General features: G+C 36.1%; 1 long non-coding RNA gene across 1 annotated transcript in view; it reads right to left on the bottom strand.

Moving 5' to 3' along the window:
* Nucleotides 1–284: 284 nt before the first annotated feature.
* LOC145681509 (uncharacterized) overlaps nt 285–15,828 on the bottom strand; it is a 45,728-nt gene continuing 30,184 nt past the window's right edge. The window contains exons 2-3 of the long non-coding RNA XR_014130795.1: nt 3,871–4,067; nt 285–628 (exon numbers count right to left, since the gene is read on the bottom strand). This is a non-coding gene — a long non-coding RNA (uncharacterized LOC145681509). The remainder of the gene's footprint in view (nt 629–3,870; nt 4,068–15,828) is intronic.

The raw sequence follows: 15,828 nt of genomic DNA, 5'->3' as shown, positions 1-15,828 counted from the left end.
TACGTACACGATTAGGACTATTGTGCAAAAGACAATAACTATTGTGCACTTGGACACTAGTTCAGCTTTTGAAGAAAGCCGTCAGCAATTTTCTGAAATCATCAATTATTTTCGTACTTCTGAATAATTCTCTGAACCCTTTCATCCACACGTGTATATCGCTTTTTTTTCTTTTGATTCCTTTTTGGTTGAGTTCCATTCTGATTAACATCACACTCATGCCTTCTCTTTCCTACTTGAGGTAGCAAATTAACTCATGAACATTCAGAAGGGGGTCTTTCGAATAATGCATTTATTTTATTATTTCATCCTCCCTCTACAGCATTATTAGTTCTGTGTCTCATGTCCGTAGCTATGGGGTGGCCAGGAAGCCCTGCCCACCTGGCTCAGCTATTCTCAAACTTTCAGTTGTTTCTTACTTTCAGTTGTTTCTTGTTACGTATACGCCCCCTCTTTTAGTGTTCTGGCTACGGGCCTGCTGTGTCTCCGCTGATAGCAAGTTCATATATATCCATAGGAATATCTTCGTTTTCAAGCCAGTGGTGTTGTAGAAAACAATCCAAGATTCTTCGAACTTTCCATTAGCAAGAACTTTACCATGGATGAATAACCAGCCTTCAACTACGTCCTGTAATTTTAAAAAAAAAAAAAAAAAAAAAAAAAAGTTGTCAATCATATTTCTTCATCACTATTATATTATATTCACAGACAAGGTCTAAGCTCTGCTCTTTCTTCCGTAAACACTTCTTCATATAAAAAGAGAAAAGCAACTATTGACATGCATTAATTGAAATATCTTTCTTCATACTAATACGGCGACTGCTTCGAAGTTGGCATTGAGTTATTGGGGATTCACACACAAGAAATAGCCTAAGCAAAACACGCAACAAATATTGTGTTGTCGTAAATCTCTTAAATATACCAGCTTACCGTATACCGTATCTGTAAGTGAGTAATATCATTACACAACAGTCTTCGGCCTCGACGTAAAATGTTAATTCTAAATTTAATTTAAAAAATATAAAATTATTAACAACTTGGTCGAGATTGTCACAACTCATATTTTTGAGATGATCGCAATTGTCTCAGGTTTTCATATAATCACAATTGTCGCAGATCGCAATTGTCAGATATTCATAGATGCAACATCTAAGGAGGAGAGCGTTTTTTTTTTTTCTGTTTACCACATAATTTAAATAGGTTTGACCTAGGTACTTGTGACTTTGTACAAACATTCTCCTCAATGTTTAGACTATGGGTAACGGAATTTCCCAAACTCAACATCTAAAAGGATGGAAAATATTTTTTAAAAAAAGTATTGCTCTATGAAGGTGAAACTTTCCACGAAGTTTGAAACTTTCTATTCTCTAGATATTCTAAACTATGTGTAAGGCTTTAAATCTATTTAATAGTGTTGTTATATGTAATTTTTCCCATTATTAGTATGTTTAATGAACAACTTTTACATAGAACAAGTAACTTCATAATTGAGAGGAGCGAGTATGTCCATCTTCCTCATCTTTGGAAGTAGCGTGACAAATATAATGGAGTTAACAAAACTTAAATAGTTTACAGAATTTTCAGTCCAAAGTGTTCATAAATTCTGGTTTATTTCAAATTTAAAAAAAAAATCTTCCATTTTAGAAGAAGGGAAGAAATTTAAAATGCTAACTGCATTACCTCGCTGAATTGCTAGACTAATGCGTTGAAATAAAAATTGTGCACTTCTTGGATCTCCCGTCTTGAGATTTAATTTCGATCCGATTTCCTTCAGGAATTCCCTAGCCTCCTGGCTAAAAACTCCCATGGTTTCCGTAGCAAAGGCAATGAGCATATGATCTTCTTTTAATTTGGAATATTTCGTGTGTTTTCGCTTACAGGCTGTCTCAGCAGCATTTCCGGCCTCTTTACATGATGAAGCTAAATGGGAAGGTGCAAATGTGTCTACACAGGTGACGTCCCATACCAGTCGTTGCCCTATTTTCCAAGGGATTAATATCACTCCGTCTGGTCGTTTCCCATCATCTCTGAACATTCCAGATGATTCTAAAATACTTGGGACATCAATGCTGGCATGAGCTCGTCTTATTATATTATTCAGCTCTCCATGACGAGAAATTCGACCTCCACTCCTAGAACAGCTTAGTGCATGTAAGAAGCCTTTTTCATCAACCTGTTCTTGACATGTACATTTGAAACTGTGACAGATATTTAAGTCGAGACGTAGAGCGACACAAATTTGAAACGTGTTGTTGTCTAAGAAAGTTCCAATATTTTTTGACGGTGTAGCCTGTAGCCATGCACCAGGTTCTTTTCTTTGTAAGGATTTAAAACGGGCAATATCAGATGCATTTTCAAGGACCAATTCTTTATCAATTATTGTTGTTAATATAATTTTATCCCAATTCTTCTGTAAGCCCAACACAGCGGGAGTCTCATTATTGTAGATACCATTCCATATCTTCAATCCCTCCGCCAGGTGATGAATTTCCACTTTGTCAACTGATATATTTAGTATGTTGGAGACAAGTGGCTTCACTCCAAAACATGAGGACAGGGAAGCTGGAATGCTTAGGTCTGAGACTTTTCTTACACTGAAACCTCCTAAGCGAATTGGTAAGCTTGCTTGAATCCATTGATTTTCATTCAAAGAATAATTAATGATTGACCGTAATGCATATTTTAAACAATTATGAAGCTGAAGTACCTTGGAAGGCATGGACCATGTGGGAGTGGTGCATAAAAAATAGATCAGTTTCGGTAATTCCCAGGCAATTCTTAAGTAGAAAAAAGGCAATATGCGCTGGTAAAGTCTTCAGACGCTGAGATACTATTTTTAATATATTTAAATGCTCATCAAAAGTTTCCTCATATCCATCCTCAAAGAGGGGTGATCCCAAGAGAGATAATTCATTTTTAAGTACCGTCCATATCCCAGATAACAATTCATGAAACTGGGATTCAACTTCTTTGCTTGGGTTTCCAGACATGAAAAAAAGTACGCATTTATACAGGTTAACTTCCAGATCAAGTCTTTTTGATTCTTCTATTAGAGTCTTCATGTCTTCGTAAACTGATTGTGGAGAACCACCTAAGCTACCGTCATCTAAGTAGAAAATATTTAGTTCAGACTATAAAGTGCGAACTATTGGGCAGATGGCCAAACTAAAGAGCATTGGACCAGCTGGATCACCTTGTTGACAGCCAACTTGTGATGGAATCGTTCGTTCACCAAAAAATAAGATTAACGGTTGAGCATAATTTTGCCAAAATATTAAATATAATTGAGGCAGTATTTTGTTTCACTTGCTGTAGCATATCTCTTTCCATGGAATCGAAAGCATTGTGTAAGACGAAGTTTTGAGCGATTCACTCTGAGGGATACGCAAGTTGACAAAGAGATTTTCCATTATTATTTCCAATTTCTTTTGATAGACTGAATACACAGTCACGGAATTTTATACTATATATATATTTGGACAATATCTCATGCGAGAAGTCGTCAATCCTAAGTTTCGAAACTTAAAAAAAAAAAAAGGTGTTTATTGAAAAATTAATTTTGAAGAATAATTCGAATGCAAGAAAATTATTTAAATCAATTTTTACTCCCAAAATACATTTGTAACCTCCCCCTTCTCCGAAAAAAGAGAAAAAGGATATAGAGGTGATGTTCGTGGACTTTCGTACTAGTGAACAATTTCGATAAAGTGGGATGTATCGAATCTCTCTTTAGAAAGCAAGAAATGGTCTTAAATTTGGGGGGAAGTTATTAGCAACTGTGTAAACACTTGTTATGAATAAACATGTATACTCCTAAAGCAACAGCTCTTAGGGGGCCAGGACTTACCAGCCGGTGTATGGCAGTCATACCTTTCGGATCAGTTCCGCTCCTGTTAATGTCGGATTCCTAAAACGAAGTTCGGTACTTCTTTCTTTGAAGCAGCTCCTGAATTGTCCTCACAACGCTGTTTGGATACCCCTCTTTCAACACCATCTGTTGAACACATCTTTCCTTTGAGCAGACCTGGTACTGCTTGACTTCACTGGTCTCAGAAGAAGCAGTATTCCTGTAAGGTAAGGGTTTTGCAGAGCGCTTATTATACTCTAGTGGAATCGGACTAGCACCAACAAGAATTATGAAACAAAAAATATTAGTAAACATATTTCATATGTATATATGAAATACGTTGAGTAATATTTTCCTATATTGAGCAAAAGAAAGAAACAAACTAGCAAATTTTTTAACAATGTCTCTTGTTATGGAATGTTCACATATATTCATCTACACACACTTTTGAAGTGTAATGTTAAATTATGTTTATTATTATTATTTAAATAACTTTACTATAAATTTTCAGAACAAGATACATTAACAATAATATAACACGAAGTATTAAAAATGAAAACTGTAGAATTAAAACATTTACTGAAACGAATCAACTGTTAAAAGTTTCGAAAATAAAGTCATTCTTTTAATAAAATTTATGATTAAAACAGCCAGCTTTTACAAGCTCTAACGTCAAACTTGTACAATGTTCTAGTCTACGATAAAGTAACCTATAGCAATTAAATATATTCGAAAAGTATATATAATTGCTAAACCTCTATAAATAAAAGAACATTTCCTAATTCGGAAAGCAGGACCACAAATCCTAAAAACTAGTAGCAACAAAGAAAGAGAGACCTCTTCATTATAATTCTGGTAGTTGAAGGCGCTCGTAACGTAATTTTGGGCCAATATTATCTGCAACTAAACAAGTGTAACTTCTTTGGTAGTACGCCACTATAAACAACAATCAGACGTTCTGCTTTGTCAAATTGATTTTGGTCTTTGTCTTCTTAACACACGCTGGTTAATCACAGTAACCTTGACAGCTAAAATATGATGCAGTGGTGGGAGGACATAACAAAACGGAATTTGCAACAAGGTGCTGCGAGATTGTTGATTGGTTAGTTCTTGAATTACACCCTGCTTCAAGCAAGGCTGTCTACTTTAACTAAATCTAACGGTTTTTAAAACAAGCGTTTGATTACAGTTGCCAACTGGGTATAACACAATTCAAAGGATTATCTCGGTTTGTGTGTATGCAGTGTTGCGAATTGAATCATTTAATGGCTAATTTGCCACAAAAATAGAGTATGTGTCAGAGTTCAGAAATTTATTAACTACACTTGTAAAACTTTTATTCCTGTTTGAATTTAAACTAACTTATTGTACTTCTTAATGAAAATATTTGTCATGATTTGTCTACAGAATTAAGCATTGTATCTCCTCATCAAAAGAATTCTCAAACTTTCTCCATATGAAAATTATATTAACTTCTACAGCCTATGATATCAAATCATATATATATATTATATATAGTGGCGGATCCAGGATATGATCAAGGTAGGGGCTAAACCATAGGGTACCGTTTTATCCAATGTAAAGCAGGATTGAAGCCCATTTTATCCAGTGTATACCTGAGCATCAAGGGGGCTATAGCCCCCCTTGGATCCGCCAATATATATATATATATATATATATATATATATATATATATATATATATATATATATATATATATATAAATGGTTCCAACGCTTTTTGACTGGCGACATCTTTTACTGAACGACGACGACAACGTAACACACTTGTTTGATTTTTGATTGATAATACACTCAGATCGCGATAACTCGAAACTGGGGAATATATAAAAGTCGAGTTATCGAGTTTTTTGAGTAATCAAGATTTGAGTTATCAAGGTGAGCGCAACAAAAATTTGAGATATCGAGGTGCCGTATTCCTCATTAAAACTGACTAGCACATATTAGCAACAAGGACAGGACTAGCAACAATGACAATTACGTAAAAGCATAGATTAATAGCTTCGAGTTATCTAGGCCACATCAAGATAAGTTCAATTTATAGCGGTAAACTTCGACATGTAGAGATTCACAGATACGAAAGTTCGATTTACGAGTTCGAGGTTTTTAAATATGATTATAAAACCGTTAAACTTTGATGTATCGAGATTGTAATTTTTAAACATTCGACTTACAGAGGTTATTTAAGAATGTGAAAAAAAAAATTCGAGTTATCGAAGTCCAAGTGTAATATAAAAATTGCAATAGTGTAAGATTGTAAGTTTTTATAAAATAGTGACTCGATATAGTGCTGAGCATTTTTGCTATGTGACTGTTAGGGGTAAATACGTTGCTATTAGGGGTATATAAGTCACTGTTAGGAGAATGTAGGTCACTGTTCGTAGTATATACGTCGCCGTTACTAATATGTGCGTCACTATTAGGAGTAGGCATGCCACTGTTACGAGTATTTACACCACTGTTAGGAATATGTACGTTACCGTTAGGAATATGTATATCACTGTTAGGAGGATATGCGTTACTGTTAGGAGTATGTAAGTCTCTGTTAGGAAAATTACATAACTGTTAGATGTATTCAAGTAACCGTTCCGAGTATATATGTCACCGCTAGGAATATGTACAGCGGGGGACACTTCTAAATGGTACAGCCATATGGAGATTTACGGCTAAGGTGTACCATTTAGAAGTACCATTTAGAACGGCCATACTGTTAGGAATATATACGTCACCGTTAGAAGTATGTAAGTCACTGCTAGAAATATATACGTCACTGTTAGAGTATGCAAGTCACTGTTTCTAATATATACGTCACTGTTAGAAGTATGTAAGTCACTGTTAGGAATGAGTGCGTCACTGTTATGAGTATATACGTCACTGTTAGGAGTATGCGCGTTACTATTAGAGTATGTGCGTTGCCGTTAGGAATATGTGCGTCATCGTTAAGTGTTTGTGTATATGTGTGTGTGTGTGTGTCAATGTTGGGAGTACGTATGCCTCCATTAGATAAGGACAAATAAGAGTAGATACAATCAGCTACTTAGTGCAGTACATAAATATATAAGTATACTATTTCAGGAGAATATCCACTATCAATTCTTATTGGCGATGATCGACATATTTTTTAGCGCTAGAGTTTTATTTTGTCGATTTCCTCCTAAACTACGCATGAAAATTTTGTTAATTTTGATGTGATCTATCGACTGTCATCTTTGCTCAATATTTCAGTTCAATAAAAAATAAATAAATAAAATATGAGGGTTAATAATAATTTTGGGCGATGTTGTATACTCTCATCCTCGAAGGATCATAATGAAAATCTTGACAAAGGACATACTTCAGTAGTAGTTTCCTCTTAACAGCTGGCGTCGTTATCGCCACCCTCAATTCTTATACAGGGTGGTCCTGAAGTGGGTGTACCCCTAATTGGTGTTTTCTGACGGTTTTAGGTTCTACCCACATTTGTTTGGTAACAGTGCTTGACATCTGGCAACATTGTTATCCATGTTCATTTGTGCGACTCGCTTGCGCAATTACCTGAATCAGATGTTTCCTGGCCGCTGGATTGGAAGAGGTTGTTCATCTTCACAAGCTCCCTTTGCCTGGCCTCCAAGAAGTCCCGATCTTACGACAACAGACAATGCTCTCTGGGGTATCATAAAGCAACAAGTAAGAAATACTCGATATCACACAACACAGGAATCACGAGCAGCTGTGGAACACGCCTTCACCCTCGTGACTCCGGAGTAGCTCCGCAAAACATCTGCGAGAACTTGGCGCAGAATTCAGCTGTGTTACGACATGGATGGTGATCATACCGATGTTTATGACTCTTAAGACTCTTAACACTTCAAGGTAACTGTGTATAGACATTCTACCATAACTAACACTATACACTACTGTTGAAACTAAAGGGGGTACGTCCACTTCCGAACCACCCTGTAGATTTACAAAAAATAAATCCTTTTTCTCCATTTCTCAACAACTACGCATGAGAATTTATAATAACCCACATTATTTTGTTCAGCCCAACAACGAGATTTATCGGTTGATATTGGTCTCATCCAGGCACGCAACTAGAAGTTTTTGTTGGGAGGGGTTCAAATCTGGAAGGGGCTATCCAATACTACAAGTCATTACGTAGGCTTATATATAGTATTGAATGGGTATTATTCTGCATACAAAAAGAAGATAAATTTCCACCTGTACTTTCAGGAGGAAAATATATATATATAACTAGATTGTTTTATAAGAGAAACAATACAGAGGAGGTGTAAGATCAATTTTTCATGCTACATCAATCATTTCCCTGTTTTTTTTTTTTTAAATAGATTTATTGAGAAAGTGTACACGTACATGTATGTTGAGTTACGAAGCAGGAGCGTCATTTCAGACTTTGCTTCGGGGGGGGGGCAAGACCCCTAGATATAAGTAAAATTTTGCGTTTTTCACTGATTTACTACTATTTTATTGATAAAAGCTATATAAATCTCAAACTCAGGGAGGGCAATTGCCCCTCCCTGCCTCCCCTAAATGACGCCCCTGTTACGAAGTCTTGCGGGGGATCCGGAAACAGTGTACTTCCCATGGGTGCTCTCCTGGTCACATCTCTGTAGAAATTTTGTTTCTTAAGCGCTAATTAAATAACAATTGTTAAAATTTTAAGCATGTTTCTAAGCATAGCTTTGGCAACACTTGCATTATCTCCTCTGATAAATGCCGCGCGCGCGACCGCCCGCATGACTGTTACATATGCTTTGATAAGTACTTTTTTTTCTCTTTCCAGTAATGAAACAACCTAACGCTAATGATAATACCGAAAGAAAGAAGGAATTGAAAAATAAAGGCGTGATTTAAGAAAGGTATAGAGGGAGAAAGAAAGAAAAATAAAAGCTAGTCACAGATTGGGGAAAGAGAGAAGAAAAGAAGAAAAATGAAACCTCACTGGACTTCGTGACATGCACCTAATTACAGTGGACGACATGACCAGTTAACAAGTTAAGTACCACACACACACACATGTTACATTTCTCACACAATAGGTGCTTACTGTACAACTTAGGGTGTCTCCATATCCGAGGTCACCAATATTTTATTCCGTTTCTCTTATTTTTCCTTATTTTTTCCTTCTTCCTTGTTTTATGTAAAAGAGAATTTGTCAAAAAGATTTCCTGACAGTGGACAGGTTTTACGTAAATCTCCTGTACCCTGGACATACTACACAGCTTTTTCTTTTTAATTTACTATTAATGCGTTTCAGTTCACGTATTTTTGTTATATTTCTCATAATATAATTCTAAGACGTGAGTTTGGAGTTAATGTTAAAGATAAATCTAAAAGAATTAATTTTATTGGTTCTTTTTTCATCAACTTTCAGTTTATCTATTTGTATGACAACAGGTTATCATAAAGGAAGGTTGTTTCTTATTTATTTATTTTTCGCAATGTTCCACGTTCCAATGAAGGCCCTTTCCGCTGGTCTAGTGACTAGCAGATGCGCTTTGGGGGGTATGTACTTTTAGGTTCGATTCCAGGTGAAAAAGTCTTTGGAATTTTACTCAACCCCGACGTCATTGTGTTCCTGTCCATATCCTTAAAGATTAATAGGAAAAAGGTGAAATCAAGTAATTAGTAGGAACTAGCAGAATACCCGTTCTACGCACGGGGAGAATACGTTTCATTTTCAATATAAAGGGCTGAATTTGATTTTAAACTGCATCGGAAGCGTCACTGTTCGTCTCAGCGACCCCGAAAACTATGGATTCGACACTAATATCGGTTATTTTTCGATAATTCTTAAATCGATCATTTTTCGATAATTTTACATCTCTCCCTCCCCTAAGTTGTACCGTCAAATAAAAATCATCCCAGGCCCGAACCTCATGTACAGTATGTTGAAAATTTGATCTAGATTGGTCAGGTGGTCCAAAAGGTATTGTCACAAACATAGTGACTTTCAGTTTTGTAATTATATACAGTATATAGATTAGGAAAGTGAGGAATGTTCGATCAATCGGGTAATTTGGGAAAAGAAAAAAGAAAGTTGCTAGCGCATACACTGTTGCTGCTCGTGGTCCTTGGTTCGATTTCTGGTAGACGAGCACAAAATCTTAATTTCAAAATAATTTAATTTAATTAATCATCTGTCTACTTTAGCTTAAAGGACATAACTTTGGGCATTAAACTAAAACAGAGAAAAGTTATTTCTTTAAGAATCTGGCTTCCAGTGTCACTTATTTTCGGACTTCTTTCATATCTAGTGAAGCGAAGCAGGAACTTCGTTCATTTTTCGAAGAAGTGGTTCCCAACCTGAGGGTGAGCATCTTCGGGGATATAAAGGAACGAGGGAAGCGCAAACTACTGACCGAAATAAACTACTTTTATAATTACAAATATTAAGAATGTTGCTAGCAAGGGACTTTAAATTAAATACTGTAGAAACACAAAATAACTATTCCATAAGAACGCTGCCATTAAGAAGAAAACTGGTAAAATACTAATATTACTACTACTACTACTGTTAATAATAATAATAATAATATTATTATTATTATTATTATTATTATTATTATTATTATTATTATTATTATTATTATTATTATTATTATTATTACTGAACATTTCAGAAATAAAGACTGCATCTAAAGTCGCAAAATGAGAGGGAGAAAGAGGTAAGGAGAGGGAAGTGTAAAGTATGCAGAGTTCACGAAGGAATCACCCGCTGAACAAGGTTGGAAACCACTGTTGTAATGGAACGTGAATATAGTATAATGAAATAAAAGAAAAAAATGAATTCCTGTTACAAATCCTCAACAAGTAACGTTGCGAGAAGTTTCCGTCCAACGAGTGTCGTTGGGACGAAAATTGTGCTAGAGAATATTTCTTTGTTTATTCTAATATCACAACAAAAGATAGGACCTACATCTGCTTTTTAGTAATGTATTTTTTTTTAAATATCCTAAATAGATAAATAGTCTTCTCCAGGAGAATAAACACTATTTATTATTATTGGCAACGAATTATCCAGTTCTTTGCACCATAAAATATTTTGCTCTTCCCAATTTTCTGGAAAACAATGCATAAAAATTTATCCTCAAGCTCATTTTATTTATTTTTCAGCTCTATGTCACCTTTCCAATTGGTATAATGTCTTGTCTTTGCACAATATTGTAAATGGTGTCCCATATAGAATGCAACTTTTGAAATACAGGCCGCAACTTTTGAAAACTATGTCGGTCACTATGACAACACGCTGTTTTCGTCGTGAAGCATTCAATTCCTACCCGTATAGAAAACAAATGACGATCATGCACTATTCGGTCCTCCGTGACTACTAACCATAAAAACAATAGATATCTCGGTCACTATGACCACACGCTGTTTCGTTGCGAAGCACTCAATTCCTACCCGTATAGAAAACAAATGACGCTCAAGCACTATTCGGTCCTCCGTGACTACTAACCATAAAAACAATAGATATGTCGGTCACTACGACAACACGCTGTTTCGTTGCGAAGCACTCAATTCCTACCCGTATAGAAAACAAATGACGATCATGCACTATTCGGCCCTCCCTGACTACTAACCATAAAAACAATAGATATGTCGGTCACTATGACAACACGCTGTTTCGTCGTAGAGCACTCAATTCCTACCCGTATAGAAAACAAATGACGCTTATGCACTATTCGGTCCTCCGTGACTACTAACCATAAAAACAATAGATATGTCGGTCACTATGACAACACGCTGTTTCGTTGTGAAGCACTCAATTCCTACCCGTATAGAAAACAAATGACGCTTATGCACTATTCGGTCCTCCGTGACTACTAACCATAAAAACAATAGATATGTCGGTCACTACGACAACACGCTGTTTCATTGCGAAGCACTCAATTCCTACCCGTATAGAAAACAAATGACGATCATGCACTATTCGGCCCTCCCTGACTACTAACCATAAAAACAATAGATATGTCGGTCACTATGACAACACGCTGTTTCGTCGTAGAGCACTCAATTCCTACCCGTATAGAAAACAAATGACGCTCAAGCACTATTCGGTCCTCCGTGACTACTAACCATAAAAACAATAGATATGTCGGTCACTATGACAACACGCTGTTTCGTCGTAGAGCACTCAATTCCTACCCGTATAGAAAACAAATGACGCTTATGCACTATTCGGTCCTCCGTGACTATTAACCATAAAAACAATAGATATGTCGGTCACTATGACAACACGCTGTTTCGTCGTAGAGCACTCAATTCCTACCCGTATAGAAAACAAATGACGCTTATGCACTATTCGGTCCTCCGTGACTACTAACCATAAAAACAATAGATATGTCGGTCACTATGACAACACGCTGTTTCCTCGTAGAGCACTCAATTCCTACCCGTATAGAAAACAAATGACGCTTATGCACTATTCGGTCCTCCGTGACTACTAACCATAAAAACAATAGATATGTCGGTCACTATGACAACACGCTGTTTCGTCGTAGAGCACTCAATTCCTACCCGTATAGAAAACAAATGACGCTTATGCACTATTCGGTCCTCCGTGACTACTAACCATAAAAACAATAGATATGTCGGTCACTATGACAACACGCTGTTTCGTCGTAGAGCACTCAATTCCTACCCGTATAGAAAACAAATGACGCTTATGCACTATTCGGTCCTCCGTGACTACTAACCATAAAAACAATAGATATGTCGGTCACTATGACAACACGCTCTTTCGTCGTAGAGCACTCAATTCCTACCCGTATAGAAAAGAAATGACGCTTATGCACTATTCGGTCCTCCGTGACTACTAACCATAAAAACAATAGATATGTCGGTCACTATGACAACACGCTGTTTCGTCGTAGAGCAATCAATTCCTACCCGTATAGAAAAGAAATGACGCTTATGCACTATTCGGTCCTCCGTGACTACTAACCATAAAAACGATAGATATGTCGGTCACTATGACAACACGCTGTTTCGTCGTAGAGCACTCAATTCCTACCCGTATAGAAAACAAATGACGCTTATGCACTATTCGGTCCTCCGTGACTACTAACCATAAAAACAATAGATATGTCGGTCACTATGACAACACGCTCTTTCGTCGTAGAGCACTCAATTCCTACCCGTATAGAAAAGAAATGACGCTTATGCACTATTCGGTCCTCCGTGACTACTAACCATAAAAACAATAGATATGTCGGTCACTATGACAACACGCTGTTTCGTCGTAGAGCAATCAATTCCTACCCGTATAGAAAAGAAATGACGCTTATGCACTATTCGGTCCTCCGTGACTACTAACCATAAAAACAATAGATATGTCGGTCACTATGACAATACGCTGTTTCGTCGTAGAGCACTCAATTCCTACCCGTATAGAAAACAAATGACGCTTATGCACTATTCGGTCCTCCGTGACTACTAACCATAAAAACAATAGATATGTCGGTCACTATGACAACACGCTGTTTCGTCGTAGAGCACTCAATTCCTACCCGTATAGAAAACAAATGACGCTTATGCACTATTCGGTCCTCCGTGACTACTAACCATAAAAACAATAGATATGTCGGTCACTATGACAACACGCTGTTTCGTCGTAGAGCACTCAATTCCTACCCGTATAGAAAACAAATGACGCTTATGCACTATTCGGTCCTCCGTGACTACTAACCATAAAAACAATAGATGAAAATCGTGTAACGTTAGGTGGTGTCAACTTACTAGAACAGAAATGACGGGCATGTCAAAGTTGCGTTCTTTATGGGACACAGTTTTTACTTTAATCCCAATTCTGAGCTATGGATCCATTAAAGTAATGTGACATACCTATACAAGAGTCAGTATATCGCGTATACCGACCTAATATTTTTATAGTTCAGCGTATTCTAATCTCGAATAGGGGGCGCGGTGGCTCAGTGGTCACCTCCGGTGCTTGGGGTCCCCGTTTCGATCCCAGCTCGCGCCGTTTGGACTTTGTGGTGGATGAACACCTTGCTCGTAGGTTTTCTCGGGGTTCTCCCGTTTCCTCTCTCTTCATTCATTTCTCATCATCACCGTCTCTTTAGCCTAACTGGCATAACCGTAGGACGTAAAACTTAAAGATTTCATTTCATTTTTGTCATCTCGTATATGCGAAAGAACGAACTATGCGGGAGTAGGTAAATGCTATATATATTTAAAAAAAAAAGCGTTCTAGCGTATACTCACTAAAAAATCTAGCATTACATTATTAGTAATATATTTTATTAACCTTTGTGTACAGTCGTCTTGTCAATGTAATTATGAATAGCTTAATGAGACTGTGCTTAAGGATCAATTTCCTCTTAGTAAGTGGAGTCATTATTGTTAAACATAAATTTTTAGATTTACAAAAAGAAAAAAAAATCTTCGTGATTTTCTCAAAAACTATGCATAAAGGTTTAGTCTAATCTTTATCATTTTGTTACCTCAATGTGATACCACAATAACGTTATAATATTGCGTGACAATTTGAGCGCTTTAGCCGGATATTAAACCTGGAACCCCATATATTAAAGACACGTCCGATAACTTTCCAATCTTTACAAGAGACTTGAAATACGAAGGGAACTCTCCTCCACCTCCCCGAATAATTTTAGCAAACTTGCTAGTAAGAAAATAAAAGAAAAAATATAAAATAAAAAAAAGAAAGAAAACTGTATGACATTGATAAAGAAACAGGATCTTTATCCATTTTACAGCAAATGTTTTAAGATAACATCTCCCACGTAAGCTAAATACGAAAATTGGCGCCTAAGAGAGGGCGGCGAAGAGGATAGGGGTAGAAAATACTAAAAAAAAAAGGAACTCGAGAAAACGGAATTCTTACATTTTCCCTGTCTTTTGTTTTTTTAATTAACTAATAATAGGCTACCACATTTCGTAATATTCATTATAGTTATAATTAGCAATTCACGGTCAAAATACTAGCAATGCTAGCAGGGCAGAGGAGGGGGGAGCGTTTCCAATGATTAAAGTTGTAAGGGCATAAATTAGTCTTTAATTAATGTTTCTCTCTCTTTAACTACGTGTGACTACAAACCTGTTTCTAATGATTTTACCACGAATTCGTCGCACTTCCAGTCACGATAGCTTAATTCCTGCTTTAATCATCTCCCATTAATATCTTAGTTTTAGCTCTCTATATATACATTACTTATGGAGCACTCTCATTGTGCGAAATATTTTTAAAATTTTTTTTAATGCTATATTAACTTGTTTAACTACAGAATTTCACCTAGACATCACCTTGAGTTCTTCTCGTGATCGTCAGACAGAGTTATTAATTATATATATATATATATATATATATATATATATATATATATATATATATATATATATATATATATATATATATATATATATATATATATATATATATATATTCAATTTCTCACTTTCCGGATTTAAATGGAACAGTACCGGTACTGTGTACAAGATCTTGGGCAACATGAAACACAAAATTGTTTGTTTGTTTGAATGTTAAGGGTTTAATGTCCCTTCTAGGACCATATTATATCCAGACTTACAGCTTATTGCGAGATATCCAACCTGAAATAAGATGAAAACCTAGCACAACCTCAAAAATAAAGTGAAATTTTTGAGTTTAACATCCCACGACTGAGCCCTGAAATAAAATGGAAACCTAGCACAACCTCAAAAATAAAGTGAAATTTTTGAGTTTAACATCACACGACTGAGCCCTGAAATAAAACTAAAACCTAGCACAACCTCAAAAATAAAGTGAAATTTTTGAGTTTAACAACCCACGACTGAGCCCTGAAATAAAATGAAAACCTAGCACAACCTCAAAAATAAAGTGAAATTTTTGAGTTTACAACCCACGACTGAGCCCTGAAATAAAATGAAAACCTAGCACAACCTCAAAAATAAAGTGAAATTTTTGAGTTTAACATCCCA

This window comes from Thermobia domestica, chromosome 3, assembly GCF_964235325.1.
Source record: "Thermobia domestica chromosome 3, izTheDome1.hap1.1, whole genome shotgun sequence".
Taxonomy (NCBI): Eukaryota; Metazoa; Arthropoda; class Insecta; order Zygentoma; family Lepismatidae; genus Thermobia; species Thermobia domestica.
Note: the sequence above shows the minus strand (reverse complement) of the source record. Positions and strands in the feature narration are given on the sequence as shown.